Source organism: Alexandromys fortis, unplaced genomic scaffold, assembly GCF_014885135.2.
Source record: "Alexandromys fortis isolate MF-2015 unplaced genomic scaffold, M_Fortis_MF-2015_v1.1 scaffold_67, whole genome shotgun sequence".
Taxonomy (NCBI): domain Eukaryota; kingdom Metazoa; phylum Chordata; class Mammalia; order Rodentia; family Cricetidae; genus Alexandromys; species Alexandromys fortis.
The window spans coordinates 8,460,138-8,487,561 of NW_026067945.1; the positions used below are offsets into that span (position 1 = coordinate 8,460,138).

The 27,424-nt window shown below is 44.8% G+C and overlaps 1 long non-coding RNA gene across 1 annotated transcript; it reads left to right on the top strand.

Annotated features, from left to right (window-relative positions):
• The first annotated feature begins 18,932 nt into the window (after window positions 1-18,932).
• On the top strand, window positions 18,933-26,670 carry LOC126505959 (uncharacterized). The gene is made up of 3 exons (XR_007593037.1): window positions 18,933-20,086; window positions 20,172-20,972; window positions 25,369-26,670. It is a non-coding gene; the product is annotated as an uncharacterized lncRNA (long non-coding RNA).
• Window positions 26,671-27,424: the final 754 nt, after the last annotated feature.

The following is a 27,424-nucleotide window of genomic DNA, read 5'->3' on the forward strand; positions in this document are numbered from 1 at the left end:
ACGTCCTCAGAAGCACTTCTCAGCCAGGTGTGGTGCCAAACACCTTAAATCCCAGCGTTCACCAGTTCCAGATCAGCCTCAGCTCCAGGCAGCCACCCCAAGAAAGGAAGCAATAAAGCTACAAACAAAGAACAGACCCCCAGAAGGAAAATGAGAGAGGAGGCTTTTCCCAGCTGGGAACTGGGAAAGGTGTAGGGGACTGCAGACCCTCAGACCCTGAATTTTCTGTGACCCCCCTGCCAGCCGGAGTAAACAACTTGTTTTCCTGTGCTTGCAGCTGCTCTGAGCACGAGACCCTCATAAGTTCCTGATGGCAGGGGGAGTGGTTTCTGGTGGGCTTGCAGTTGAAAGATCCCGAGAGCAAGGGTGTGGCTATTAGTCAAGGAGAGCCCTATATAAGCTGCCTTGGAACACAATAAAATTGGCATTCTTGGTTCAAGGATGACCCGTGTCTCTATCTGTATGAGTGCGTGTTTCAATCTCCAGCCCCTTGCAGGTGCCACAGAAGGAGACACTTCCTAAAGAACCAGAAAGCATCCATAGAAATAGTGATAAACAAACCAACAGAGTACAAGTGAAAAATTCAATTAGAAAGAATGGTAAAATTGAGAAAAGCCACAGAGGACAAGTCAAGAAGTACAGGGAAATAATGAAGGGGAAAGAGAGGGATAAGGTGTGAGGATTCATCCTCTGATAACACGGCTCTTGAAAAACTCAGAGATACTGACAAGGAAAGATCCTAGAATGACACGGAAAAACTCCCTGAACTGAAGCGTCTGATTTCCAGGTGAAAAGCCCTTCAGGCAGTCAGACGAGCAGCTGAATATAGACCTCCACAGAAGCCGGTCATTGTGAAATCCCAGACACAGGGGATAATGGTTCCTTTGATGCTACAAACTTTAAAAGAAAAGAAGTCATGTGCTCACAACCAAGAGTAAGAATAGCTTCAGGCTTTTCAGCTGCACCCCTGAAATCAAGACGGTAGAAAAGATGAGTGGAGAAGAAGCGGTTGGCAAAGAGGACCTGAGTTCAGATCCCCCTGCACACACATAAAGGCCAGGTATGGTCGTGTAATCCTAGCACCGGAGAGGCAGAGGCAGGAGGATTTCTGGAGTTTACTTATGGGCCAGTCCACTGCGATTGGAAAATTCTTAAGACACTGTCTCAAAAAGGAAGGGGAAAGGGAGGGAGAGAAAGAGGGAGGAAAGGAGGGAGGGAGGAAGGGGGGGGGGGGGGGGAGGGAGGGAGGGAGGGAGGGAGGGAGGGAGGGAGGGAGGGAGGGAGGGAGGAAGGAAGGAAAAGTACTAAGGGAACATGATTTTCATGACAGTGTTTTAAATCTACCTAAATAAACCAGCAGTTGTGTGGGCAGAATGAAGACATTTTAAATACATGATCTCAAAAACTCTCATGTAATTTTCTCAAGAAGATAACAGGTGATGGATACCATAGGGCCAAAAATCAAGAAACAGGGAATTAAGAGGGCTAAGGAGATGACTGGAGAGATAATTCAGAGCTAAAAGCCTTGATTGCTCTTCCAGATGAACTGGGTTCAAATCCCAGCACATCGTGGCTCACAACCCTCTGTAACTATACTCCCTGACACCTTTACACAGACATACACACACAGGCAAAACACTGATGCACATAAAAAATAAGAATAATTATTTATAAAAAGTGTCAGAGCCGGGCAATGGTGGCGCACGCCTTTAATCCCAGCACTCGGGAGGCGGAGGCAGGCGGATCTCTGTGAGTTTGAGACCAGCCTGGTCTACAGAGCTAGTTCCAGGACAGGCTCCAAAGCCACAGAGAAACCCTGTCTCGAAAAACCAAAAAAAAATGTCAGGGAGATGGCTCAATAAGTAAAGGCCCTTACCCACCAATCCTGTCCACCCAAGTTAGATACCTAAAACCCACGTGATAGGACAGAATCGACTCTCACAAGTTGTCCTCTGACCTCCATACACAAGCTGGGCACAGGCATGGTCTCACACCCATACGTACACACAAACAACTAATGTACTAAAGACAGAGGGAATTAAGAGCAGAAGAAAGACAGGAACCCCTGTAGAAAGAAAGCAGCACCCTGGGAGGATGGGACAGGAGATCTTGGTGTCAGCTGTGCTCTGGGGAGAGAGAACCCAGTCAGCATCACTCAGAAGATATACCAAGGAAGGAACATGGTCCCCTCCCCCTGCTCTTTCCTTTCTACCTCAGTCACTTGCCCTGGCTTTAGACAATATTTCCTCCTCTCTCCTCAGCCTCATCTGGTTCAGCTGAGGAATCTCAGTTGTTCCCTCCATCTTTCACAAGGCAAAAGCAGCAGAGAAAGCCCTGGCCACATCCCTGCCCCTGTCCCAACCCCTTCCTCCTGTTGCTGTCCTGCCGGTGGTCTAATGATTCTGCACCCGGTATTCCCTTAAGACACTGTCCAGGAGAGGTTCCGGTCCGTTCCTGGGCGGCTGAAGCCAGACTGCAGCCCAAGAGTGTCCTGCTGTCGTCTCCTGGGACTTTCAACCTACGTGTGATCATAGGGTGACACCTTGCTATGCAGGCTTTCAGGATTAAGGGAGGGTTAAGTGATACCAGTCCAGGTGACCTTTAAAGCCAGTAAAGAACAGGAAAAAGGTGGTGAATAAAAATTGGGAGAAGTAGTCACAACATCTGTGGTTTTTGTTTTGTTTTGTTTGTTTGTTTTTTCCGAGACAAGATGTCTTTGTGTAGTCTTGGCTATTCCAGAACTAGCTCTATATATAGATCAGGCTGAACTTGAACTCAGAGTCTAGCCTGCCTCTGCCTCCTGAGTGCTAGAATTGAAGGCTTGCGACCCACCACCCAGTCTTTGTGTTGTTATTTGTTACATGTATGTAAACATGTGTGTCAGTGCGTGCTTTATAGATGTCTAAGCATGCAAGACTGTTTCATATCTGGATGTGCCTATAATTTAAACTAGATTAATGGTATATTTTAAATACAATTCAAGGAGAAAGCATGGGATGTGCTGAGTAATAGAGCTTAATCTAATGTGTTCCTAATTTTTTGGGTTTTTTTTTGTTTTTTGGGATTTTTGTTTTGTTTTGTTTTGTTTCGTTTGTCAACTTGATACAAGTTAGATCACCTGGGAAGAGAAATCATCAATTAACAAAGTGCCTCCAAGAGATTGGCTTGGTAGGCAAATCCAAATCTCTGAGGTTTTCTTGTGATTAATGGTTGATGTGGATTGATGTGAGAGGACCCACCCACTATGGGTGGTGACACTCCTGGACAAGGGGTCTTGGGTTGGAAAAGAAAACAAGCTTAGGGAGTCATGGAGAGCAAGCCAGTAAGCAGTGTTCCCCTGTGGCCTTTGCTTCATTTCCTGCCTCCAGGTTCCTGTCCTAAATTGCTGCTTTGACTTCCCTTAGTGCCGGGATTAAAGGCGCGCGCCACCAATGCCCAGCTTATTTTGGAGGGTTTAATTTTAATTATTCATGTTGCTTATAATTGTGTTTGTGTGTGAGTGTAGGTGCATGTGGAGATTAGAGAAAAACTTTCAAAAGTATCTAGATCTGGGGATCAAATTCAGGTCATCAGGTCTGTGTGCCTTTTCCCACTGAGCCCTTTCATCAGTCTCTGATTTTGCATTTCTGAGATAGGACCTCATGTATCTCAGGCTGGCTTGGAACTCGATGCAGCTGAAGATGGTACAGAAGTTCAGATCCTCCTGCCTGCCTCCACCTTCTGAGTACTAGGGTTACATATAGGTAGGCTTTCCAATGCCCAGTTCATGCAGCCCTGGGGAATCCAACAGGGCCTTGTGCATGCTAAATAAGCTCTCTGCCAACTGAGTTATATGTCTAGCCTCATCTGTCAAGTCTTTTTTTTAATTAGATTTATTTATTTTATATTATGTGTATGAGTGCTTTGCCTGTAAGTGTGTATGTATTTCTGGTTCCCTTGAAGATCAGAAGAAGCATCAGATCCCCAAGAACTGGTGTTACAGATGGTTGTGAGCCACCAAGTGAGTGCTGGGATTGAACCAGGGTCCCTCTGAAAGAACAACCAGTGTGCTTAACCACTAAGCCATCTCTCCAGCCCCTCACCCACCAGTATTAACTGTTTCTTACCCCTTGACCTTTCTCATGCACTTGATACCAACCCTTTAACTTTCCTAGCTCTCAGTTCACAGGCCTCCTGACATCGCCTGGCTTTTCCTGCTACTGACCACCTCAGCAAACTTGCTTCTAGCCATCCTCCAGGTTGACTTCCTGGTCTCTGACTGTGTCAGAGAAAAGTAGCTCCAGGGGCTGTTCTGAAAGGGTTAAAGTCTCCCTTTAAACACCTACCCACGCGAAGGTCACCTTCAGATGTGAGACCAGTGCCTAGCCAGTTTACTGAAGCAGTAGCTATTCTGGCCACAGCCAGACGGATGGTGTCATCTTCCCAATGTCTTGGCTGGCATCTGACCACCTCCTCTCTGCACGGCTTTTCTCTCAGCCCCCAATGTGTGCTGTTCACTTCTCAGGGTCTGTCCTCCCAGACTAGTTCCTGCAAAAACTGTTCTGTTTACTCCCTTCCTAAGTGATTGCTTTCTCTCTTGAGGGTTTCTGTGAGTTAATGTCTATGATATTTGCTACTCAACTGGCTCTCATCATTATTTATGTACTTGGGTGCAAAGATGAGCTCTCCCTAAATACACTCCAATTAGCTTCTCTGCAGGTAGAGGCTTTGACTTTGGTTTTGTTTACTTTTATGGCATAGTTCTAGATGTTCACGTAATTGACTGAACATTTATTTACTATATCAAAATGACTCAACACGACATCATATACCTACCAATTACCAGACAAATTCCCTGCAGTTGATTAGGGCAAATTTGATGCTGAATGACCTCCAACAGGAATTACCCATAGTAAATCATCAAAACCGAGTCAGAGATTTGTGTAATCTCAACACTTGGGAGTGGAGGCAAGGTAGATCAGTGTATAGCAAATTTGAGGCTAACCTGGGCTACATGGACCCTGTCTCAAGACACAAAAGCAAAAACAACAAGAAAATAAACAACAATATCAGTCTTTGGTTACAGGTTTCTGTTTCTTAGATCTTCCTAAATTAGGACACAACTTGTATGTCAGTGATCAAAAAATAGATCCTGCCCCTGGCGCACCAGTAGACTCTCTGGAATGCTGGCATGTTATGCAATAGTCCCAGACCAGCCAACTAGAAGAGTCTCAATCCCAAGAACTTTACTGAGGCTCTTTCCATTCTAAGCACACAGCACTGATTGATCCCTTATAGGCGTTTCTTCTTACTGAGTGTGATGCCAGGCCACCCAGCATCCAGGAATGCCTGGCCTGGCATCATCAGATTCAATAGCCAATCTTACAGCAGTCACTTCTTGCCTGTCAGACCCCAGCCAGGCCCTGACCCTCCTGCAGAATCACAAACTTGACTGTCTAGATATCCCACATCTGCACCCCATCTCCAGCCTCATAAGCCTGTCTAGGAGGAAATGAGATCGCCCGAGGGACTGACTGGAAGAAAAACATGCAGAACGTCGAACATGCTAAGCAAGAGCTCTAGCAATGACTTGTACCCTCTGACTCGATGACAGATCACAACAAGCAAAGCAGTATTCTTTATTTATTGTTTGGATTTTGTTTATTTTGAGTATAGTGACCATGATTTTAACTTCCATTTTTCTTCTTTTTTTCTTTCTTATTTCGAGACAGGGTTTCTCTGTGTAGCCCTGGCTGTCCTGGAAATCACTATATAGGCCAGGCTGGCATTCAACTCAGAGATCCACCTGCTGAGATTAAAGGCATATACCACCACCACCCAGCTAATTTTAACTTCTTCAGTATTACACAAAGGCGGTATGGTGATTCATGCCTATAATCCCAGAATTTAGGAGGTGGAAGATCAGGAAGATCAGAAATTCAAGGCCATCCTTAGGTACCATAGCAGTTTGAGTCCAGCCTGGGCTACATGATAACCTGTCTCAAAGAAGAAAAAAAATAAAATTTGAAAAACAAAAACAGGCCGAGCAGCGTTGGCACACATCTTTATCTCAGCACTCAGGAAGAAGAAGCAGGTGGGTCTCTGTGAGTTTGATGCCAGCCTGGTCTACAAAGTGAGTTCCAGGACAGCCAGAGCTAGACAGAGAAACCCTGTCTCAAATGCCAAAAAATAAACAAAACAAATAAACCAACAAAACAGCCTGTCAATCAGCAGTATGCCACACACAGAGAGGCTGGTGATGAGAAGCAGCCTAGCTCCCGCTGACTCTGTAAATGTGTATTAGTAAACACACCGTGATCCTTGAGCCCCTAGATAGAACAAGGAGCTTCAGAGCAGCTAAAATTCCAGATCCATTCGTCTTGGTAATGGATGTGAAGGCAAGTCTTTGCTATCAGAGTGGCCTGAACACTGAATCTACCTTTCTAGGACCTACTGAACTCTACACCAAGTCTTCTGCCTTCATTCTTTACATAGATTATAAAATTACTGGACCCGGTTGATGGTGTTTTTGTTGTTGTTTGTGTGTGTTTTGATGTTTGTTTTTCAAGACAGAGTTTCTCTGTAACTTTGGAGCCTGTCCTAGAACTCACTCTGTAGACCAGCCTGGCCTCGAACTCACAGAGATCTGCCTGCCTCTGCCTCCCGAGTGCTGGGATTGAAGGCGCGAGCCACCACCACTGGGTGCTGATGGAGTTTTCTGTCTCATCTATTCTCATCTATCATTGTAGATTTGTTTAGTGAATGTAATCACAAATGTGAACAATCTTTTACATATGGTTTTGTTTTTAGTGTATGTTAATTTTACATTATATATAATAGATTTTATGATGGTGTTTTCATACACGCATATGTTTGATCATATGTTGCAATGTTTATCCTCTCAATTAGGCCTTGAGCACTGTAATAGCTACTCTTCATTATCAACTTAACTGGATTTCAAATCACTTAGGAGATCCCAGGTAATTGGGTTGGTGTGTCTGTGAGGGTAATTGGGTTGGTGTGTCTGTGAGGGCATCACCAGAGACTATTGACTAAGAAGGGTAAGACGCCATCTCATAAGCTGGGGAATCAAGATGGTGTCGTAGAGAAAACAGAGATGGAGTTGAGCTCCAGTGTTCCCCTTGCTCTGTTTCCACACCTACCATGAGTGGACGACACTACTCTGCCCTGTCTGAACCCTTAAAATCTCTCCCTCTCTCTCCTCTTTCTCTCTCCCTCCCCTCTCTCTTCTCTCTTTCTCCTCTTTCTCTCTCCCCCTCCTCTCTCTCTCCTTCCTTTCTCTTTCTCTGTCTCTCTCTCCCCCCTCTCTCTCTTCTCTCTCTCTTTCTCCTCTTTCTCTCTCTCTCTCTCCTCTCTCTCTCTCTCTCTCTCTCTCTCTCTCTCTCTCTCTTTCTCTCTCTCTTTCTCTCCTCCTCCTCCTTTGCTTTTCAAGACAGTGTTTCTCTGTATAGTCCTGACTGTCCTAGAACTCACTCTGTAGACCAGGCTGGCCTCAAACTCACAGAGATCCACCTGCCTCTGCCTCCTGAGTGCTGGGATTAAAGATGGGTGCCACTGCTGCCCGGTGAAATCTTTTCTCTTAAGATGTTTCTGTCAGGTACATCACAGCACCGTGAAAAATAACTAGCACAGACTTTGGGATTGGGCATTCTATCTTTTCTCCTTGGTGTCGCAGCTCCGACGTTCTCTACTATTCTTTCCAGGTCACAGGGAAAGGTCGACATTGGGCAGGAGCACTGGGTCACTCAGGTCCGGGTAAGAGTCTTGAGGTGGAGCAGGACCTGTGATCCCAGCAGTTGAGATGCAGAACTGGAAGGATTAGAAGTTCTCGTCTACACAGTGAGTTCAACCATAGTCTGGGCTATATTAATCCCTATCTAGGGCTGGAGACAAGGCTCGTTGGTCAAGAATGCATATCTTCTTCCAGAGGATCCCAATTTGCTTCCCAGAACCTTTATTCTGCCACTTGCAATTGCTGATAACTCCACCTCCAGGGGACGAGAGCCCCTCTTCTGGCCTCCCTAGGCACCTACACACACGGCATAATTCACATAAACACATATACATCAAATAGAAGTAAAACTACATCTCCAAAGGTTCTACTTTAAAAACTGAAAGCAAGGACTGGGAGACATAATTTAATCCTAGCACTTGAGAGGCAGAAACAGGTGGATTTATGTGAGTCGGAGACCAGGCAGGGCTTAAACAACTATTAACCAGGCATATCCGAGCACTTTTAAGGCATAGGCAGGTGGATCTCTATGGATGTGAGGCCATCCTGATCGTCATCATTTCCAGGCCAGCCAGGGCTACAATACTGAAAATCTGTCTCAAACTTTCTAAAATTAAAAATAAAGTGATAATGCCAAACATTATATCACAGTTATAGCCACTATTATTTCAAATAAAGCATAGAAAAATGGTTACTTTTTATTTTATTATTTCTTGAGGCAGGATCTCACTATATAGCTCTGGCAGATTATGGAACTCACTATGTAGACCGAGCTAGCCTCAAACTCATAGAGACTTGCCTGCCTCTGCCCCCACCCCTAAGGGCTGGGATTAAGGCGTGAACCACCACTCACAGGTAAAACCCTTGGCTCTTCCTTTTCAACCTCAAAATCAAGGAGTTTCCAGAGTGCATTTATTCAACTACTGAGTCGCTCTCATAGACATTAATCCTGAGAATCATTTTCATGAGTCGTCTGTAGCTAAACAAAAACCACCTTGGTTTTCATAAAGGAAACAGAAGAAAGATCTGTGTGGTCTTAGCCTCTAAGAACAAAAGCAGGGCTTCCTCAAAGTACAGAAACACCCATGTGGAAGTCCTGTCATGTGCACCTATATATCTTTATTTATTATTGGTGTGTATGTGAGTGGTGGTACTTAGGTATAAATGCCATGGTGCACATATGGAGGGCTGAGCATAACTCTCAGGAGCATTTTTCTCTTTCCACTGTGGATTCTGGAGAACAAACTCAGATCACTGGGTTTGTGTGGAAAATGCTGTTACTCTGAGCCATATTGATGGCCCCTAAGATCTCTCTCTCTCTCTCTCTCTCTCTCTCTCTCTCTCTCTCTCTCTCTCTCTCTCTCTCTCTTTCAAGACAAGGTTTCTTTGTGCAATAGCTCTGACTGTCCTGGAACTCACCTTGTAGACCAGACTGGTCTCAAACTCACAGAGATCTGCTGCCCCTGCCTCCTCAGCGCTGGGATTAAAGATGTGCGCCACCACCACCCCGGCTCCTAAAATGCTTCTTTTTTTTTTTTTTTTTTTTTTTTTTTCGAGACAGGGTTTCTCTGTGGCTTTGGAGCCTGTCCTGGAACTAGCTCTGTAGACCAGGCTGGTCTCGAACTCACAGAGATCCGCCTGCCTCTGTCTCCCGAGTGCTGGGATTAAAGGCGTGCGCCACTATCGCCTGGCCCTAAAATGCTTCTTAAAGCTATAAAACATACCGGAGACCTGGCTATGTGGGTGAGAGCACTTTCGTGTTCTTGCAGAGAACTCAGACTTAATTCCCAGCATTCACACGGCAGCTTAAAACCATCAGTAATTCTGGTCCCAAGGGATCCAACACCATAGCCCAGCTTGTGGGCACTAGGCGAACAATGCAGACAAAACACACATATACATAAAATGATTGTTTTAAGCAGCTATAATCTATAGTTCAGGGCTAGAAGTATGACTTAACAGTAAAGGACACACTTAGTATGTACAACACCCTGAATTCAATCACCAGCTCTAGATAATAGATACATGGTATGTGGGGAAATAATATTGGAAAGTTCAGATTCAAAGATGGAGCAAACCTTCAGGTTGTCTCGACCAATAGAGATTTAAAAGTCAGGCATAAGAGTACATATGGCCAATCCTAGCACTTAATAGAATGAAGTAAAAGTCTGGGGCTAGCTTGGGTGACATTATTGAGCCCCTGACTGAAGAAAACAAAAGTGTTTGACATTACATGGTATTAAGGCCTTCCAGGCGATAGGAGGAATCACAGGCATGAGTTGATCATAATGGCAGGTGAGGATATTCATGTAGACTGTGCAGTAGCAATTCATGAGTATTCAAGAACAGCATTCAAGAACTCCACTGGGATTATGCAATATGTTGAAGAGAAAAGTTTTCTAGAAAGGAGTTCTTGCAGTAGTTGGACCCTTGAGCAACAGAAAGTAGATTTTCTACAGACACATTAAATTCAGTGTTTTGGGTTTACTTAGCAACTCAAAGAGTTAATCCTAAAGAACATCCTGTAAATCAAGAATTGGAAGAACCAGTACACATGAGCAAAGTCAGAAAATAGTAAATTTAAAGGGTTGGTGAGACGGCTCTTCGAGTAAGGATGCTTGCCACCATCCCTGATGACCCGAGTTGGAGCCTGGTAGCCCACGTGTTCAAGGGAGATAAGCAACTGCTGCAAAAGTCAATCAATATATAGTAGGACAGAGAAGAAGGAATAACAGAAAAGAATAAGGCAAAGTAGACAGAAGTACCACTTCAAGATTTATAAAAACTATATTCCGAGTAGCGCACTATATTCTGAACAGGGTACTCAGAAGACAGAGGCAGGCAATCCAGGAATTCAAGGCCAGCCTGGAATAAATGACACCTACTTAATATATTCCCTTTATAGTTTATATCTGAACTTATACTTTAAATTTGTAATACTGAATATTTTTTTCTTGAGAAAGATTAAGTTGTCTTTATTGGTTTTCCTATAGAACATCAGGCTGTAATAGGCAGTGTGATTTATTTTATATTTGTAAGTTTGTGATCTCTAATAAGAGACACATGCTTATATAGGTCAATCCTGGAAGTATCATTTTATATTTTTTTTTAAAAAAAAACAACTGTGTTTAAATGTTCTTTGCAAATAATTGTAGCATTTGTTTGTTTCAGTTTTTAACAGATCTACTTATCTTTATATTATATGTGTGAGTGTTCTGCCTGCATGTAAGGGTACTTCCAGCATGCCTGGTAGACATGGAGGTCAGAAGAAAGTGTCAGATCTTTTGGAAGTGGAGTTATGAATGATTGTGAGTCAACGTGTGGGTGCTGGGAACTGAACCCAGGTCCTCTGTGAGAGCAGCAAGCTCTCTTAACCACTGAGCCATCTCTCCAGCCCCCATTTGTAGTGCTTCAAATGAATAACCATCTCACAAAGTATGCTATCTGTAGGCTGAAACTACAAGTGCGTCTGTTTATGTTAGAAGACATTAGAAATAAAGTGACTTAAACAGCCCACTTTTTATGTGTAATTAATTCAACATGTTACCATCCTTTTAGGAATTATTGCTTTCTGGGTACTCGACGTGTGAAAATAAAATGTTAAGGTTGTAATTTAATTCCTGGCCTGTTGCCTTGATATCCCATTTAAAATAAAACATGTTCTCATTAAACCCCCCCCCCCCCCGTGTGTGTGTGTGTGTGTGTGTGTGTGTGTGTGTTGAGAGGGCCGCAGGACTGAGAACAACCTCAAATACTCCTCCTCCATTCCCACCTTGCTGGTCTGCTTGTTGTTTTCCAACTGCACTCACCAGATTCGCTGCCTGAGAGCTTCAGGGACATCTCCACTTTCCATCTGCCCTTAGAGACACTGGGACTGCAGGAGCTCACGGGAAGCATTCAGTTTTCTATATGGGTTCTGGGGATTCAAACCCAGGGCCCCATGATAATATGGCAAGTGCTTTAACCCACTGAACTGTCTCCCCAGACTCATAGTATTTTTTTTCTAAAAAACAAAAAGCAACAAACATCTATTTAGTCAGTGTGGGGGAGAGGCGAATGCACACATATGAAGAGGTCAGAGGTCAACTTGTAAGAATCTGTTCTCTCCTTCTAGAATCTGTGGGATTCAGGGATTGGGCTCAGGCTTCACAGAAAGTACCCTTATCCAATGAGCCATCCTGCGCGCACACACACACACACACATTAACTTTTGCTGGAAAGCAAGGTTGTGTATTGTATATTGATGATTGAATTTTGGTGTGATATCCTCTTAATAAAAGGATTCTCTGCAACAGTCCTTGCCAAACCAGTCACCTCATCTGCCCCCCCACACACACTAATTTTTGATGGATAAGGTGGTATGTTGAATTTTGGCCTGGTACCCTCTCACTCTCAATAAGGTCAGAGCTTTGTAGTTGTGTGGGAGTGTTAAGCAACAATATCAGCACTAACAACCACTTTAACAGTCCCCAGCTGACTGACTGTAAGCAGAAGGTGGAGTTGATCCGCCTCAGATGGGTTCTGGAAAGAAAGACTAAGTAGGTTATCCTGATATCAAAGGCAAAAAGATGAATTATGGATGATTTGGATGTATGAAACTGATCAGATAAAAATGCTAGATTTCTAGGCCAAAACTAATCTAATCAAATCAAAGCTCAAAAGGCATGCATTAGACTGAAAATTCTATTTATTAATAATATAAAATAGAATTAATGATCTTAGTATCTGAAAAATCACTAACGGTCTGTAAGATAAGGCCCTCGTTGATAAGCATGGGAGGGGGTTGGCACTGGATATTTCTCAAGAATAAGTTACATACATGTCAGGAAGCATCTGAACACCCTGACTCACCAGCCTTCAAGAATGCAAACCCCAGCAGTGGTGAGACTCCATTCTCCACCTATGAATTGAATGAAGACAGAAAGAAACAGAACCAGAATGTTTGGGCTTGCCTGGAGGAGGGAAATCCTTCTGGGAACCAGTTTCGCAAAACATCCCAGACTCTGACCTAGTAACTCGGCTCTGTGACTCTAACAAGGGAAGAGCTGAGTCACAAAGACTTACATGTCACGAGCCTTTCCCCTTAGCCCTCGGGAACCTGAGGCTGGAAGATCTTGAGTTCTAGACCAAAGGGCTACAGAAGAGCCTACCTTCCAGATAAATAGTAAATTTATAAAAAAAATCAGCAGATTAACACAATCAGAGACAGATCGAAATGTCCTATTAAGGTAAAAGCTGGGGTGCGGTGGGGTGGGGTGGCATGGGGAGAAGACTCAAAACAAAAGCCAAACAAACAATACAACAACAGATAATAAACAAGCAAAAATAAAGTTGGGATTGTAATAAACTACATTTGCAAGCACCTTCCTTCCTTCCTTCCTTCCTTCCTCCCTCCTTCCCTCCCTCCCTTCTCTCTTGTGACATTTTTATTCTTCACCAGTCAGTATGCCTTTATCTTTCTGTAGATCTTGAAGAATGAAGGGCAGGTTTTAAAAGTTGCACCTGGTTTACTACAGAGTACCTCCTCTGTCTGATAGTCATTTATTTTCAGTCGTTTCCTGCCGGAGAAGTCAGCTGACAAACTACCAAGGGGAAGTGTATTATGAGGTTTTTCAAAAGGCAGCTTTTGTTTTCATATCTTATTTGCTTTCCGCTAAGCAACTTCAGATTAGGAGACGTACTGCCCCATCTGCTTTGCTTAATATAAAAGAGCTCAGGAATGTCCCAGAACATGCAGCCACTAGTCACATATATTTTGTATATATATATATATTTTGTATATATATATATACAAAAACAGAGTTGAACTGAGGTGAAAAAAGAATGAAGGAATTACATAAAAGATCTGGTTTCATTTCTGAAAGTAACGGGGTGCATTTGCTTTGTGTTGATTAGATTCCATCCTGTGGATGGAAAGGTCAGTCCAGACAGAAGTCTAAACAAGACTGATCCTGATGTTGGCTCAGTGGTTAAGAGCACCCACAGCCCTTGCAGGGGAGGAGGGTTCCATTCCTAGAACATATATGGTAGCTCACAGCTAGCTCTTATGCTATCTCCAGGATGTCTGATGCCTCTTCTAACCTTGGAGGCCTCCTGCATACATGGTGTACAGTCATACACCTAGACACACACACATACTAGTTAAATGCAAAAAAAGAAAGAAAGAAAGAAAGAAAGAAAGAAAGAAAGAAAGAAAGAAAGAAAAAAGAAAAGTCTATTCTTGACAAAAAACTACTACAAAGCTGCTCTGAGAAAGCCTTGTGATGGAATGTCTTCCTGCTTGGTTGGAGGAGTGGCTCAATAGAAAAGCCTTTGCTACCACCCAAGCCCAGGTTCCATCTCCCAGCACTTCGGGGACACACACACACACACGCACACACACACAGACCACACCACACCACACACACAGAGTTAACTCCTAACTGGTTGAAGAGGACTTAACTACAAAAATTCCATAGCTGGGTGGTGGTGGCGGCGCATGTCTTTAATCCCAGCACTCCGGAGACAGAGGCAGATGGATCTCTGTGAGTTTGAGGCCAGCCTGATCTACAAGAGCTAGTTCCAGGACAGGATCCAAAGCTACAGAGAAACCCTTCCTCGAAAAAAACCCAAAACCAAACAAACAAACAAAAAAAAAAAAAAACCGAAACAAAACAAATAAAAGAAATTCCTTCATGGAAGAAACTCCATAGACTTAATGAAAAGAAGAAGTTAGGCTGGAAGGAAACTGGAAAAACATATAAAATCTGAAAATCAGACTTGAGAAGCAGTTAATAGTGTGTGAATATAGATCCGTGTGTACCAACTGGGAAGTTACAGACTGTCAGCTGCCAGCCTGGGACAAGAAACCCAAAAGACCCCCAGGAAAAATCTAGAGGGTGCATGTAGCTGCCAAGAAAAAGAATATGATTCGCAATGCTTGCCGAGGCCTCAGTGTTCTTTCTTGGTAAGAAGGGGGGGCAGGGAGATGGAGGAGGAAGAAATAGGAAGACTTGGAGGGAGAATGTTCAGCATATAACATACACTTTACGAAAGTCTAAAACTAAATTAAGAGAACGAGACAGGAAGAAGAAAAATAGCAACAGCACCAAAACAGCTGAAATATGGAGATGCGTGGTTGTGGGAGCTGGAGGATCAGCCTTGACTGCAGGCAAGTTCAAGGCCAGTTTGGGCTACCAGAGACCCCATCTCACAAAGCAAAAACCAGAGTCAGCAAAATGGCCAAGGGAGTCAAGCAAACCCCAAACCTGATGGCCTGTTTTCAATGATTCAGAAATCAAATGGTAGGGGAGAACCAACCCCCAGAAATTGTTCTTTCACCTCCACGTGGAAGATGGCATGCGTGTGACTCCGCACACATATTATATACAATAATGATTTTAAAAAGGAGAAGCATCCTCCCTCAAAACATAAAAACAAACAACAATCCAAAAAGTGGACTGTAAGAGACTCGTCAAGGCTGTCTAGCTAGTAGAAGGGCTTGCCAGCAGGCTTGGAGACCTGAGTTTGATCCTTAACAAACAGGGTGGAAGGAGAGAACTCACCTCAGAAGGTTGTCCTCTGCTGCAGCATGTGCATGGCAGATGTACACCTACACACACACACACACACACACACACACACACGTCATACGCACAGACACAATAACTAAAAATAAAATTGAGAAACAGACTACAGGAATTTGAATTTTAAATCATGGAAGAAGGCAGTAAGGGCCCAGTAGGAGGAAAGCAAGGGAGTCTGTGGCAGTGTGTACAGCCAGAGATATACAGCAAACAGAATGGCCTCTTCCGAGCAGCTCCCAGAATTGGACATTGGAAAGGTTTGATGTAGTCTTCTTCGAAAGCAGAGGATTCTGGTTGAAGGTTTCTTTTGCTGGGCTCTGATTACTGTAATACGTAAGAACTACCCAGGAAGTCATCACACTGGTTCCGGTGCAGGGTTGAGCTCATTTTAACCAGGACAGGAGCAAAACCTGCGCATTCCCAGAGGGGCGACGACAACTCCAGACACTCTCTTCATATGAGCTGGAGAGGTGGCTCAGTGAACTGGCTACGCTTCCAGAGAACCCAAATTCAGTTCTCAGAACCCATGTGTCAACTCACAATCTTCTCCAAGTCCATTCCAGGAGACCCTCCAGCTCCTGCGCACATGTGATACACATACATATATACAATAAAATAAAAAAAATTTAAAATCCTTTTTTTTTTTGAGACAGTGTTTCTCTGTAGCTTTGGGACCTGTCCTGGAACTAGCTCTGTAGACCAGGCTGACCTCGAACTCACAGAGATCCATCTGCCTCTGTCTCCCAAGTCCTGGGATTAAAGATGTGTACCACCACTACCTGGCCTGTATGGCTGCTTTTCTATCTGATCTTCAGACAAACTTTATTATTAAAACACAAGCAATATACAGCTATACACACCTATAAGCCTCAGGGGACTGGGTCCTAGCTGTCACCCTTGACTTTGTTACACACACACACACACACACACACACACACACACACACACACACACACACCTGTAGTGGGGAGCACACCATGTACCATGTACACGTAGAGACCAGAGGAGGATATCAGGTGTCCCTCTCTGTCACTCTCCACCTTATTCCCTTGAAATAGTGTCCTTCAATGAGCCTGAAGCTAGGCGGGTGGCGAGCAAGCCCCAACAACGTGTCTCTGCAGAGCTCCCTACATTGCTGGAGTTGCGGGAAAGCATGGCCACACCCAGCTTTTCGTGTGGGTACTTGGGATTCAAACTCAGCTCCTCCTGCTCCTCATACTAATTGAGCTGTCTTCCCAGGTCCTTATTTTTATATTTTAGAGGAAGTATCTCAATGTAGCCCAGACTGACCGGCAACTCTCTCTCTAATCCAGGATGGCTTTGAACTGAGGAAGCTCCTCCTACCTCAGTCTCCTAAGAAAGCAAACAAGCCTGATTCTTCACCTTATTTTTTTTTCCTCCTGCATTTTTTTTTTTATTCCTTTGGAAGGAAGGGAAGAAGGGAAAAAAGAAAAAAAGGGGGAAAGGCGATCCTTCACCTCATGAATACTAAAAAACACGCTGTTTTTTTTAAATTGTCCAAGGCAGGAAGTAGACAAAATCAACACTATAGTGAGCTGATTCTTAATTAGCTCACTATATTAATGTATTTCAATTTTTATAAACCACATGTAACAAAATGGACAGTTTTGCCTATTTGACTAAGCGACCGTTCACTGGTACTGAGCATGCTCACTCCTCCTGTAACATCACCTCATCCACCTCCACAATTCTTCACTGCAGTGAAGGGTGAAGCCAGAGAGAGGGCTGCGGCTTTCAAGTCTGGAAAGCGAATTCCATTATACAAAGCAGAAAAGAACTGAGCAATGTCAGTCATGTGTCTGATTCACAGGGAGGCTTCACCGAAGGCTGGGAGGGTGAGGAGAAACAGCTCTGTTTTCGGGGACAGCCCTAGGATTGTGCTGCCTGTTTAGCCCCAGAATGGAGACCGCAGGCAGAGGATCCCGCTTACCTAAACCCAGCCCAGCATTACATAACCTTAAACTCATACTTTGGTTGGAGACCGAAACAGTAATAGATTCCGTGTTGCTTTAACTCAAAGTCGCGTGGATTGGGGGTGTGGCTCAGTGGGTAGAGTGACGGCCCAGCGTGCACGATGCCCTAGATTCAATCTCCAGCACTGCATAAACCAGGCACGGACTCACAGGTTTATAATCCAAGAACTCAGACCCGTGTGGGTTCAAGGCCAGGCTGGATTCGGAGTGGGACTGCTGCGGCAGTGGGCATAGTCGGGGAACCGCGGGTTCAGGATTCACACGGTCGCAACATCTGCCTGAGTAGTTGGATTTAGAGGCCTCCACCAAGGTGAAGCTTACAGCTGTGAGTTTTGATGAAGAGAGAAACTTCGTGGCGAGCCAATGAGAAGTAGAGTTGGATTTTAAGAGAAACAGGAAGAAGGTGATGCAAAAAGCATGAAGAGACGCGGCAGCATGAGTGGGCTTTTCAGGGGCGAGTTGCAGCTAAGTGTCCTAATAGTGGGGTACATAGGACTTTGGTAGCTTGAAGCTCATGGCTCCAATAGTTGCTAAGAAACACTCCCCACCCCTTCTTCTTTTGTTTTGTTTTGTTTTTCAGACAGGGTTTCACTGTGTAGCCCTGGCTGTCCTAGAACTCACTCTGTAAACCAGGCAGGCCTCGAACTCACAGAGATCCACCTGCCTCTGCCTCCTGAGTGCTGGGATTAAAGGCAGGTGCCACCACTGCCCGGCTCCCACCCCTTCTTTTTAACATTGCCCAAAAAAACTGTAGTTTATACCAAAGTTAAAGAATTTCCTTAGTAAACAAAGTTGTAAGGTAGATTTATGGGAGCCTTTGTCTAGGTTTGAGAGTAAGGGGAATGCCCAAGGGCATCTGTCATTTGTCCCTAAGTAAGCCTGGCTTAAGCATTGCCCTTTATGTCCTTTTTTTAAAAATATTTTATTTATTTATTTATTATGTATACAGTGTTCTATCTGTGTGTATGCCTGCAGGCCAGAAGAGGGCACCAGACACCATTACGGATGGTTGTGAGCCACCATGTGGTTGCTGGGAATTGAACTTAGGACCTTTGAAAGAGCAGGCAATGCTCTTAACCACTGAGCCATCTCTCCAGCCCCTGCCCTTTAAGTCCTTGACTGAGGTATTTAGCAGGACGTACCCTCTGCGGCAAAGTGAGCACTGAAGTCTCTTGCCTCTCTCAGCAGAAGGCAGATCCACTCCTAGGATGCAGGGTTTCCTCTGTGTCCCAAGACTCACTCCCAGTGTCAGCATAATTCCCTGTCTTTCTTCCCTGCCTCAAGACCCTCCTGGAGCCGGGGCAGTGGCTCGGTGGGTAAGACACTTACCATGAAAACCTCATGACTTCAGCCTGATGATGCCCTTCTAACCTGTAGTAGAATGAGAGAGTCAACTGCTGAAAGTTGTTCTCTGACCTCCATGGCACACAGATGCACACACAGACTCATACATCATACACACAGTAATAATGATTTCCATTGGAAAAACAATGTAAAGATCCTTCGCAAAATCCAAAACAGAACAACAGCAAAAGTAAACACAATAAGTATTTAAGCCAAACATTTCTTTATTTTTTTAAATATATTTATTATTTTTATGTATATGCACATTTTGCCTTTATACATGTGTGTGTACTACATTCATGCTTGTGGACCTTTGGAACTGGAGTTACAGATAGTTGTGAGCCACCCCATAGGTGTTGGGAATTGAACCCGTGTAGAAGTTAACTCGATTCAGGAAATAACCAGGTTAGCTAAAAGATATACAATTATATTTTTATTTATTATAAGAAGAAAACTCAAGAAACCGAGACGAGAAGTCCAAGCTCAGCTAGCTATGTGGCTAGGGAACCACAAAGAGAGAGAGAGCACCTGGGCCATGTGCCTGGTTTTCGCTGTGGGGGAGGGGGGTCCCAGAAAGCCACACCCTAACTTGGTCCCACTTCTTAAAGATAATTGGTTAACAAGGCTTCCCAGGGTCCAAGGCATAATAGCAAGTGTTCTTTACCCGCCGAGGCATTTCTCCAATCCCCTTCCCTTTTTTTCTTGGCTTTAATTAGCCAGAACTTGACTCCAACTCATTACATAGTCAAAAATGACCTTCACTTTTTTCTTTGCTTTTTGTTTTTATGAGACAGGCTCTGTAGTTTTGGAGTCTGTCCTGGGACTCGCTCTATAGATCAAGCTGGCCTTGAACTCACAGAGATCTGCCTGCCTCTGCCTCGTGAGTGCTGGGATTAAAGGTGTGCGCCACCACCACCTGGCCAACCTTGACTTTTTGATTTACTTCATTTTAAAAACACATATATGTAAGGGTTATATGTACATGCGGGTACCCACAGAGATCAGAGACATCGGATCCCATGGGGCTGTAGTTACAGAAGGTTATGAGCCATCTGACCTTATGACCTGGGTACTGGGCACCCAACTGGGGTCCTCTGGAAGAATAGTACACAGTATGTACTCTTAACCACTGAGCGATCTCTATTTCCAGCCCTGAGCTCGAACATCTGATCCTCTTCCATACACCTCCAGAGCAACACAGTAATCCCCCACCCAGTTTGATGCAGGGCAGGGGACAAACCCAGGACTTTGTACATGCAAAGCAAACATTCTTCTAACTGAACTGCTGATCCAGCTAACAAGCCAAGCTCTTTGAAAAACCACAGACCCCCCGTGGTTTGGATAGTTGGAAGGTGTTAGGAAACGCATCTAGCAACAGTTTAATTGTAGAATCTAAGTGGTGGATGGATGAGCGTTCACTGCATAACTATAAACTTGGCCGTCTCTCACAGGTAACTGTTGGGTATACAGAACCAATGGCTTTGGATCCTTAACTTTGAACTGACTTTTTTTTTTTTCCCTCAACTTACTTTTCAGGTTGGGAGGGCAGGCACAGTGGTCTCGTGGTCAAATAGCCTTCTGCTCTATCAGGGCAGACAACACTTCGGGGCTGGGCTGTCATCCTGTGTGTGTGTCTGCGTGCCGTTGTCATTTCCGTGTGTCATCATTGTGACCCTGAGGAGGAAGAATGACTGAGGGTGTCCTGTGGGTCTGTGTGCCCCCCTCTCAGGGCCAACTCGGAGACCCCCTAAGCCTGGCAGCCAAGAGAGGCACCTCACACAAAGCTAGGCAGAAGCCAGCTCTCCACTGTGGGTTTTCCCCCGAGAAGAATGGCTGCTTTCAGCACAAGCTTTGATGTCAGAGAGTTAAACTGAGCCAGGTTAAGCTGCCTATGCTGTCTTACTCCAGAAACGGCCTGGCAGGTAAGATTCAGAGAAGCCTCCTTCCACTCACGGTCTGCTTTGCTCTGCATTATAAAGCCGGGCCTCCAGCTGCATGGTCACGGGTCTGGGCTGGTCTCTGGGACTAAAAGTAAAGGTCTTTTTGGAAAAAATGACAGTGGCGTCTTTGGCTAAGGATGATGGGAAAAGCTCACCGGGTTGTCACGGCTGTCACCGCCGTCATTGGAGCAGCCTCCTGGAGGCTTTTCTCTGAGCTGTCTCTCAGCTTAGCCTATGAATTCTCGTCCCCGAGAAGAAAGGCCAGCAGTAATAGAGGCCTTGCTGGCCTGAGGAGGGCGTGCCTAAACTCACCTCCCCCATCCTGCATGATGTAAGAGATCATAGAAAGGGGCGTGGAAGGCGGCTGCAAAGATGAGAGCATTTTGTTTGGCTCCAGGTCGGAAACAACCTGACAGCCAGCAGGGATGGGGATGGGGGCGGAACAGGGGGCGGGGACAGGACAATGCAGTTCCATCAATTGTACACCTCACTGCAACAAAACAATGTGCAGCCCCGTAAGGAACTATGCATAGGTATTGATGAAGACTAATCTATAAGCTGAATTGTTTATTAGGAATAACAATGAAGACCAAAGCAGTGTGTTTAGTAGCTGCCCTTTTGCGTGTTTAAAAAATATGTATTTATGATTATACATGTATGCAAGAATATTTTTGTTTGGATATACTGGTTCAGGGTATGAGGATTCAGGCAAAGTAAGATAAAGAGGCATATGCAAGTGCTGCGGAGGTGCGTTAGTTGGTAAAGTGCTTGCCACAAAAGCATGAGGACCCGAGTTTGACTCCCATAAGCCACATAAAAGCTGTGTGTGCTGTAACCCACTTGTAATCCCAGCCTTGAGAAAGTGGGGAAAGGTGAGCTCTGGGGCTGAGTGGCTCAACACCCTGACCTAATTGATAAGCCCCGGGTCCCAGTGAGAGATTGTGTCTCAAAACACAAAGTTAGGGGCAGATAGGATGGCTGTCTTAGTAGGGAAAGGTGCCCACTGCCCAGCCTGACAACCTGAAGTGAATCCCTGGGACCCACATAGTAGAAGGAGAGAGAGAACCAATTAGTAAAGTTTGCCTTCTGACCTTCTCACACACACATACACACACACTAAATAAATAATGAAAATTTATTTTTCTAAAAAACAAAAACAAACAAACCACAAAGTGGGTCTCTTGAGATGGCCCAGTAGGTATTGCTGAGCCAGCCCAATGGCCAGAACCAACAGCATGGTTGTGCCTTTAGTCCCAGCACTCGGGAGGCAGAGGCAAGTGTATCTCTGAGTTCAAGAACAGCCTTGTCTATAGATCAAGTTCTAAGACAGCAGGACAGCCAGGCCTACACAGTAAAACCCCATCTCAAAAAAAAAAAAAAAAAATCCAGAGTTTCATATGGTGCCAGGTGCCTTTAATCCCAGTACTCAGGAGACAGAGGCAACAGATCTCTCTGAGTTCAAGGCCATCCTAATTTCAGGACAGGCAAGGTTACACAAAAAAAACCCTGTCTCAGGGAAGAAAAGAAAATTAAGCTTTTAGTGCTTGAGAGATGGCTCAACAATTAAAGAACGCTGGCTGCTCTTCAGAGGTCCTGAGTTCAATTCTTAGTACCCACATTAATGGCTCACAACCATCTATGATGTCATGCAGGCATTCATGCAAATAAAACACTCATATACATAAATAAGTCATTTTGGGGGTTGGGGGATTTGAAACAGGGATTCTCTGTGTTTTCCTGACTGTTCCAGAACTCTCTCTGTAGACCATGCTGGCCTTGAACTCACAGAGGTCTGCATGCCTCTGCCTCCTGAGTGCTGGGATTAAAGACGTACACTATAACTATTTGGCAAATAAAGTAATCTTAGGGGCTGGAGAGATGGCTCAGCGGTTAAGAGCATTACCCGCTCTTCCAAAGATCCTGAGTTCAATTCCCAACAACCACATGGTGGCTCACAACCATCTGTAATGAGGTCTGGTGCCTTCTTCTGGCCTGCAGGCATACACACAGACAGAATACTATATACATAATAAAATAAATAGATAAATATTTTAAAAAAATAAAGCAATCTTAAAAAAAAAGCTTCCATTCCAGGCTGTTTTTATTATTATTTTACATGTACAAGTACTTTGCCTGCATGTATATCATCTATGTCTGGGCAGAACATATGTCTGGTGCTTAAGAAGCCAGAAGATGATGTCGGATTCCCTGGAGCTGGAGTTATAGATGGTTGTCAACTTCAATGTAGGTTCTGGGCCTGAAACCTGGATCCCCTGGAAGAATAGCCAGCGTTCTTAACTACTGAATCATTTCTCTTATCATAAGACCTTTACGAAACATAAAGAAGTTAATATTTAGAGGGCTGCAGTGGCACACACCTTTAAGCCCAGCATTTGGGAGGCAGAGGCAGGGGGGGGGGGAGATATATCTGTAAATTCAAGGCCAACCTACAGAGAGAATTCCAGGAGGGGGGGGCTATGGAAAGAAATCCTGTGTTAGAAAAATAAATAAACAAACAAACAAACACTTAAGTGTCTGGCATATAGAAGTTTTTGGTCTCCCCGCAGGGCGGTGGTGGCGCACGCCTTTAATCCCAGCACTTGGGAGGCAGAGGCAGGAGGATCTTTGTGAGTTCGAGGCCAGCCTGGTCTGCAAGAGCTAGTTCCAGGACAGGCACCAAAAACTACAGAGAAACACCCTGTCTCGAAAATCCAAAAAAAAAAAAAAAAAGAAGAAGAAGTTTTTGGTCTTGATAACTGGATAACCTAATCAATTTTTAGTTGTTTTTTTTTTCACAATTGAGACAAGTTCTTGCCACATCAGAGCCCCAGCTGACTTTGACCTTGTCACCTTCTGTCTTAGCATCCCAAGTTCCCTGACTGCTGAACTAAACCACCATATCCAGTTCCAATTATTTCATTTATTTATTTATTTTTGGTGACAGGGTTTCTTTGTGCAGTCCTGGCTGTCCTGGAACTTACTCTATAGAACAGATTGGCCTCGAACTCACAGAGATCATTCTGCCTCTACCTCCCTTATCAGCTAGCTGAGATCACAGCCAGGTTCAGGCTTGTAAGGCTGAGGCAAAGGATGGTTTCTGAACCCCACCTTTTTATAGTGAAGATTAAGCAATAACAAAGGAATTTTTACTTTTTTTTCTTTTTTTATTATTTTTGTTTGTTTGTTTGTTTGGGATTTTTTTTTTCTTCTTCCAGATAGGGTTTCTCTGTAGCTTTAGATCCTGTCCTGGAACTAAGTCTTGTAGACCAGGCTGGCCTGGAATTCACAGAGATCCGCCTGCGCCTGCCTCTGCCTCCCAAGTGCAGGGATTAAAAGCCTGCAGCACCAATGCCTGGCTAATTTTTACAATCTTGAGGTGAAACTTAGACACAAATCACCCTTCTTTGCAATGTTCAGTAACAGGGTTTTTCAGGTAAACTCGTGTTTGCATTTAGTTCATTGTTTCTCTCCGCTACTTGCTGATGGTGTTTACGATGCTCTGCATTCCCGATACTGCCACTTTTGCATAGCAGGGAAGGGTAGGGGACAATATAGACCCAAAGAGTCAAAAGTCATGTACATCCCATCATTTAAAAGTTAACTCGCGAGGCCGGGGTGGGGCGCCGCACATGCCTTTAATCCTAGCACTCGGGAGGCAGAGCCAGATGGATCTCTGGGAGTTCCACCCAAACCACAGGTTTCTGGGAGTTCCTGCTTGACTTTTCAACCACAGACAGCGTTTGCTGGCTGCCTGTAAAAGCATTCTGCAAGGTGGCGGACATCAGCTGGAGCCATTACCTGCCTGGAAGTCAGCTGTCAAAACTGCTCAATGGCGGCGCAGAAGTAAGCCTTTCATTAGCAGAAAAATGCCAGTCGGTTCAAGTGACGCAGGGCTCTGCCAACTGGTAAAACTTAATTATGCTTCTAACTACATAAATTAGCTCAAGTAAACACGTTTGAAAACACCCGATTTCCATCTTGAACCTACAGAGGATTAACTCCAAGAAAGCAAATTAATAATGAGTGAATTTTTTTTATTTTTTTTTACTGCGTCTCCCACGATGATTAGTGCTTTGAACGATTATTCTGCAAATTAACACATCAGAGATGTCTACCTTTCCAGAATAAGTAAGAACCTCTCCTGGGATATGAGGGTGTTGGAGATGGCCTAAGTTTTTCTCCCCTATCACCTACTATGGAGACTAAAAATCCTCCGGGGTTTAAGTGTTTCCCCAGATGCGCTTCAGCTAAATCTTTCTCGGGCAGTTTTTTCATTTCTCCACCCCTCTCCTGAGCCAATCCGAAGGACTCAAATAGCCCAGAGCCCCCTGGGAAGGCACAGCGGAGGTACCGCCTGGTTACAGGGCTTCCTCAGCTCTCCGGCTCCTCCTGCTCTGGCCAGCACGCCTGCAGGCTGGAAACGCAGGCTGCGCATTGCGGCTCAGCGGCGCAGGGGACCGCAGGGGTTAACCTGGCTGAGATTCAGTCCTGCACCACCTGGGCCTCGGCTTCAGTGACTCATTGTTTCCGCCCTGAGCAGGCTGAGCTCTGCGTGGTGGTGTCAGTCACCCAGGCAAAGGAAAATTCTTGTTTTTTTCTCCCCCCCTTTCAACATAACCAGTTTTCTGAAGCCGCGTATAGAAGCGGGGACGTGAGGTGTTTCTTCTGAAGGAGCCGTAGCCAAGGTTACTTGCTGCCTTTGAGTTGTCCCGCAGGGGACAAAGGTTTGAATTTACTGGCTTTGGGCCTCTTTCTGTTTGCACACAGTAAATTCAAACCTTTGTCCCCTGCAGGACACCTCCGTTGATGGCTGTGACGTGTCTTTAGAAAACGAAGGACACATACTGGATTTTAGTTGACATGACCTACAATTTGTGCAAACAAACACATTGGCCGATCAATTAGCTATGTCTCAATATAAGATCTGCATCAAATACAAATTTTCCACATCTCTATTTCTTTCGCATGAATGTGTGCTTGTGCCCCACTGTGCCTTGTAGAGATCAGAGGACAACTTGCGGGAGTCGAATTTCTCCTTCCACCTTGTGAGTTCCAGAAATAGAACTCAGATGGTCAAGCCCGGCTGCAAGGACCCATGCCTGCTCACTCATCTCGCTGGCCCTCCCTGCATTCCTGTGTCTGCAGGAGCGTCTTATCACTCACTTCACAGCAAATCTTCCTGAGTGGAGTCTAGTTTTGCACTCTTGGGGACTAGAGAGGTTGGAATTCCTGGCCTGGGGGATCTTTGCTGGCTAAGCATAACTCAGCCCCCAAGCTTTCCTGGCAGGACTTGGAAGACATTTTGCCATCTTTCTGTAGAGTGTCGTGTACATTCCTGAATCTTATTATTTGGCCTCATTCTATTTATCTATATTTTTGGTGTTTAAACATAAAAAATATAAGCCGGGCGGTGGTGGCGCACCTCTTTAATCCCAGCACTTGGGAGGCAGAGGCAGGCGGATCTCTGTGAGTTCGAAGCCAGCCTGGTCTACAGAGTGAGTTCCAGGACAGGCTCCAAAACTACAGAAAAACCCTGTCTTGAGAAACCAAAACCAAACCAAACAAACCAACAAAAAACCCAAAGACAGAAGATACTGGAAAAGAGAGGACAGACACAGGGCAGGGAGACTGAGGATGGGGCTTACTGAAAACTCAGAAGATGCCTTGGTGACCTTGTCGATCAGCTGCTGTGGTCTTCCTATTTTGACAGTAACAGGAGGTTTGTTTCACCTCGGCTAGTTTCCTGTGATGTGTCCACTCTGCCCTATGAACTGGGACTCACTTTGCGTTTGAATCAGAAAGAATCAAAGCAATAAAGATTATGTCCATCTTTCAGTCCCCTGCTGTCATTCAGCAATATGGGTGTCTTTCTTGGGTTGCCAGAATCCTTTAAAGTCAAGTGTCAAAAGGCTTGTCTCACCTTTTTGGAAGGTTAATCCAAGGCTTCGAGATTACACTTGTCTTGTTTTTGTAGGCAGGGCAGTAATATTGCAGGGTGCCTGCAGAACCAGTGCCAGTTTAAATGCCTCCATGTCTCACATCACAGAAGTAGAAGTGAACCTTTCTATATTTTTTCTTTCTCTCTCTTTTTTTCTTTCCTCCTCCTCCTCCTCCTCCTCTTCCTCCTCCTTTCCTCCTTCTCCTCCTCCTCCTCCTTCTCCTCCTTTTTTTTTTTTGGGGGGACAGCCTTGGCTGTCCTGGCACTAGCTCTTGTATACCAGGCTGGCCTCAAACTCACAGGGATTGACCTGCCTCTGCCTCCCGAGTGTTGGGATTAAAGGTGTGCGCCACCACCGCCCAGCCAATCTTTCTATATTATATACAAGAAATCTGTGTGCAAAAACCTATTAACAGGTTTTTGGTGCTTCTTGGTAGAAGAACACTATAACTGTTAGGTTCAAAGGAACCACCCCTCAAACTACCCAAAGTGGGTATGCCAATGACTCTGCAAAAGGACAGTCTAGGCTTGGCTGGTTGAATTCTGACAGGGTAAACAGGATTGCTGGCAGAGATGGAAAACATTCCTCAGGGACCTGTGAAACAGGTTTCTGTCTGGACTCTTCCAATCGCTCCCTACAGCCAACTACTGTAAATGGGACTCACGGTTCTCTATTAGCATATACGTATAATACATATCAAAGCCCCGTGCTAACCTCTAGGCTCCTGAGGTCCCTATTAACACTACAGACCATTACACCAGTAATGCTTATCTAAGCCACCAGGCACTTCTGGGCCAAACACTTCTTCTTCCCTTCTATCCTAACTTCCAGGTTGTCCCAGATTCCACTCTCCTTCCCCTTTAAAACCAGCAAGCCGCACCCCTAGCCGTAGTGGGTAGCCCTGGCAGCT